Source organism: Chenopodium quinoa, unplaced genomic scaffold, assembly GCF_001683475.1.
Source record: "Chenopodium quinoa cultivar QQ74 unplaced genomic scaffold, ASM168347v1, whole genome shotgun sequence".
Lineage (NCBI taxonomy): Eukaryota > Viridiplantae > Streptophyta > Magnoliopsida > Caryophyllales > Amaranthaceae > Chenopodium > Chenopodium quinoa.
Genome location: NW_018742287.1, coordinates 1,323,415 through 1,328,501, shown reverse-complemented (window position 1 = coordinate 1,328,501; position 5,087 = coordinate 1,323,415). Strand labels below are relative to the sequence as shown.

Here is a 5,087-nt window from a genome sequence, read left to right as displayed (position 1 = left end):
CACATTGGTTGGGGAATGAGAATCAAGGGATCATTTCCCTATAAATACCAAGCTTGGTATTGGGAATTGATACAACCTTGAGTGGAATTAAAAAGGCAACTCTATAAAAGAGTAAACCTTTGATTCGTAAAACTCATAGTTATTTTGTCCGGGTCTTGACTAACCTTCAAGACTTAGGACGCTCGGGTCGGGTCGAGGGTACGATCCGTCGGAGATCTCGTCTTTTCGGGATTTTGAAGTAAGAGCTCTTTAGGAGCGAAGCACGCGTCAAAGGTATAATTCTTGTCCTTAATCTTGTATGATTAAGTTTATTATGCTTGTTTAATTGCTTTAATTAAGGGGCGGGTCTTGGTGGGTTTCCTTCCGCGTAGTGTCGGGTCACTACGAAACCCTACACTAGCCAATCTCGAAGTTGCATTTGAACTCGATGTGAAAGGTTGATAGTTCTGAGGGTTTTCTCCTAAATCTATATTTTAATTTTTATTTGATTTAATGTTTCTTGAAGTTACTATCCTTATTCTTATTCTATAGAAAGAGATACGAGGCATCAAAGTGAGTAGATCTACTATCCTTATTCTTTGATTTTGATATAGAAATCATGTTAGGATGTTGATTTTGATTCCTAGTATCATGTTTAGAGTGTTAACTAATAATTCTAATGTCATGATTTCTAGTATCATGTTTAGGTTGAAGCATTGATCTTGATTTATTAGTGACATGTTAGGGTTTATTATAAATCTGTTTAGTGTCATGCATAGGATCTTACTAGTCATGTTTTGATGGTATTATTATGATGATGATTGTTGTGTCAAGTATACATTGCTTGATTATTCATGATTGATTGTTATTGCTTGATCACGCCCTTTCTGCAGGTTTTAAAGGGAATTTGTACTTGAAATCACGCCTAAGAAGATAATTAATAATTTGATTTAGGCTAATATGATTTTAATTCAAGTGATCGCCAATAATAGATTTATTTGTGCATTAATAATCAACCAACGTAGATTAAACAGGCTCAGGATTAATTTATTGTATGTATGTTGATCGAAAAGTGCACATGAATATCATAAGAATTAAGTAGAGGCTTATTTAGGGCGGGTTCAATCTCTTTTACGTTGGATTCGTATCATCATCCCCGAATATCCAGTTATGGTTCCGGACCACTATAGAGTTAACGATCTCCGTGATCGTGAATGGGGTGTAACCTTCACACCCGTGAACGGTTTACAAATTCCTAAAACTTGTTGGCGACTCTTTTATCTCTATTTCCTTCCCTTTGGACACCACCATGCCTAAAAGCATGATCACAGTAGGGCTCAAAGTTGAGTTTGAAAAATTCCCTATAGTTTTTGGCGACTCCACTAGGGAAGATTTCTAATTTTGATTCCTATAATTTATTTTGGCAATTGATTTAGAATGAGTGGATGAGACTTGAAAAGATTCTAGATATTCACGTGCCTAATTTTGATTAACATTGTGGCATAAGCATAAAAAGGTCTGCATTAGAAAGGCCATCCATAATGCGTCAAAAACATAGGATTTTTACACGTAGGAAAAGCTGGAAATATCTTTCACAACTAAAATCGAAAAGATAATACGAAAATCAGAAAAAACGTAGAATATAGAAAACTGTCGCGATGGGCTGGAATTGTCGTGAGACTACAGAGTTTTTTGCCAAACGATAACTTTATTGTGGCGCAATACACGACAACCTCTGTTTTCTCACGCCAAGTTCTCGCGACATTGTGCCAGGAGTCTGTCTTCTTGTTTTGATCGATTCTAGAACTGTCTCGACGATTCTGCTTCCTAATTGAGTTTTTCTGACTTTTCTGAACCCATATGTGTTCTACATATGGTCTTAGCCCTTGGGAATTCGCTCCATCCATCCTAATGAACGCTCCGTGCAACAATGGGGCATCCGACTTTGTGAATTCACCAAACCATGGAAGCAAGTCTAACTTGCGGGGTCCCATCCATCGCGCCAACCCTTCTAAAGGTAAGGCTTGTGCACTTTGCATCTAGACTCATAACCATGGACCTTTTTTGGACACCATAATCCTTGACCTTTAGAGAAATAGAGCCATGGTTAGGTTACAAACTCATTACATCATATTGTGAGTAATTGACTACTTGTGCATTCCTTACTTGTGCATAGCTTGTTTGTGATTAAACTAACCCTTTGTGTTGAATTGTTTCTTGTAAATATGTCTAAACATACTAACCAAGGACTTGTTTATCTTATTTAACCCTTTTTTTTTTTTAAGTCGAGTCATGTTTTTACTTTGAGTCAACCCGAATTTTCTATTCCCGTATACTGTATAAGCGTCACTTTGTTTTGGTCATAGCCAGAGTTCTAGCAAAAGTTACGTGTCGTGCTTCCTATGGATCTGTAGCCCCGGATTCTATCTTTCATTTGGCGTTTGTTTTGTCCCGATCGAAGTTACAAATCAAAAGTTATGACTGAAATACTACAGCCTGTCCAGTTTAGGAGTCCTTTTTAGCGTCCAACCTTTGTTTTTTTAATTTCTTTTCGTGTCAAGCTATTATTAGGCAGTCTTCTACTTTTCTTAGTCCTCTAATTTGTGTCAACTCATACAAAATAGGATTGTAGATTTTTATTTTTATTTATTTATTCCCACGAGTCCTAACTTTTGTAGAATTCTAGTCCATCTTCCTAGTCTTTTGTGATTATTGTGCTAACCTTAACATGTGTTCTTTGTCGGTACACAGATTTAACAGCAGAATAGCTAAAGATCTTTCAAGATAAACCTGGCTCTAGTGAGGATGCTAATCATGTTTCAGGGATGGATGGTGGTGTTCTCCCCCTGGCTTCCTGCGCACATCGTTAGGTAAAAATTTGCTTGTCGTAGGGAACACTTTGGAAGACTTCCAAGGAGTGAAGATTTTCTTTGATGGGTCTTGGCAGAAGAGGGAAAAAAATGCAGGAATGGGATGGGCTTTTTATTTAGTTGGAGAGGAGCTTCAGGATGGGGGAGGGGACTATGGTAGAGCAATTTCTACACTCTACGCCGAGGCTATGGCTTGTTTGCTTGCACTCAAATGGGCTACTAGTAAAGGTTCCACACGCTTAATTATTTTCTCTGAATCTGAGGTCTTGGTGAGAATGCTTGATAATTTGATTCCACCTGACGTAAGTATTTTTTGGGCTCTAACCGATATCATAAAGTGGGCAGCTTCCTAGTGGTTTGTATGGTTTGGAAGGTGAGTAGGGATTAAGTCGCAAAGGCGCATATCTTGGCAAATGAGTGCCACGTTAACTGTTGTAGTTTTTCTATTTAGCTTTCTAGTGGTTTGCTGTTGTCAAAAAAAAAAAAAAAAAAAAAATATGTGTTCTTTGTCTTTGATTGTGGTTTAATCTTATTTATGACTAACGTTTGTCAATGGACTGCTTTCACCTAGTAAATAGCACAAACATTAAAATTGGACAATATTGATGAAGTTAGTTTGTCTATCTTTTAGTCTTCCGGCTATTTGATCCTTAAATCCTTTGTTTTTTCACACCGTTCTCATGACTAGTCACATGGTCATTACATGAGTCTTACACATATCACTTTTACTCACGAGTCATTGCACACACTTTGTACATACTTTTTTCACACCATGACCATGTCTTAGGTCCATGCATGAGTCGTATTTTCCATCATTTGAGTTGAGGGTCCATTCTATTCCCGGATTTTTCCATATCTTTCCACAAATACACTCTTTCCTTTTACATCATTACAAACCTTACAGTTTCCTTCTTACAACACTTTTCACATTCTCTCATCTTACCTACATTCCCCATACATATCATTCACCTCATACATCTATGCATGTTGAATCGAGTTCAAGTCATGTGATTGACAATGAGTGTCCATGGTTTCCCTTTCCACAACGTTTGGTCAAGGAGAGAAGGACGTTTAATCAAAGACAACACCTATATACAAGTACTCCTTTTTGATAGACCAGTTCGAAAGAAAAGAAAGTTATGAATGGCAGCTAGTCAAGAAGATTTTGAGAAACTTCAAGAAAATGTAAATGGTCTTGCCAAAATGCTCAAGGGACTCACCACCCGAGTCGAAGACCCTAACAAGCAAGTACCAGTTGAGAGAATCAAGTGCATCGAAGATAGCTTAAGTCAAATCTCCAATGACTACAAGTACCTTGGCATAAGCTCCAAGGGAATCTCATTGGATAAAGAACTTCTTCTGCATAAGTTCTCAGCCAATGACATCCCTAAGTTCAATCCCACAGATAATCCCTACTTTCACCTGAGAGCTTTTGAGACAATCATGGGAATTAAGGGGGTTGATAAGAAAGCTTTCCCCTCACTTTTTTCTCTCTCCTTAAAACCAGTATGCCAACAATGGTTCTTTTCCATGGACTATGAGAAAATGGCTACTTGGGATAGTATTACGCATACTTTCATTGACAGGTACAAGTGCAACATACAAGTAGAGATTGACTATAGAGAGCTCGAAATCCTTAAACAAAAAGACAATGAAGGCTTCACCGAATCCGATTTCTTCGTAACCAGTCGGTGCGTGCGTCCAAATAATCATAATCAGAAGAAGTTCTGTTTGTACACTCTTTCGATATATATAATCTAAATATATAGAAGATCTCTTTTTCTTTTTATTTTGTTGATTGAATCAACAAAATAAAAAGAAAAAGAGAATCTATTTAATAGTCTTAATAATCCAAAGGGTAAGTAGAAAAACTTATTAAATACCCTCGACTCTGACTTTGGTATCTAATAAGTTTTACCTACTATTGGATTTGAACCAATGACTTCCGCCGTATGAAAGCAACACTCTAACCGCTGAGTTAAGTAGGCCTTTTAGCATTAGAAAGAGGACTAAATATAACCATTCCATAGATTGATTATAAACCGAATACTGCTTATAAGCAATAGAAATCAAACGGATCAAAGAGCTATGATGGTATATTGTAGAATATTTCTCTTGACAAGAAATTATCTCCATACTAAAATATGGAGCATAAACACAAGGGCTATAGCTCAGTTAGGTAGAGCACCTCGTTTACACGCGCGCCAATGTTTTTCAGGGAAGTCCATCATGCAATCA

General features: G+C 37.3%; 1 non-coding gene across 1 annotated transcript; it reads right to left on the bottom strand.

Annotated features, from left to right (window-relative positions):
- Nucleotides 1-4,764: 4,764 nt before the first annotated feature.
- On the bottom strand, nt 4,765-4,837 carry TRNAM-CAU. The gene has a single exon. It is a non-coding gene; the product is annotated as a tRNA-Met (tRNA).
- Between the last annotated feature and the right edge of the window lie 250 nt (nt 4,838-5,087).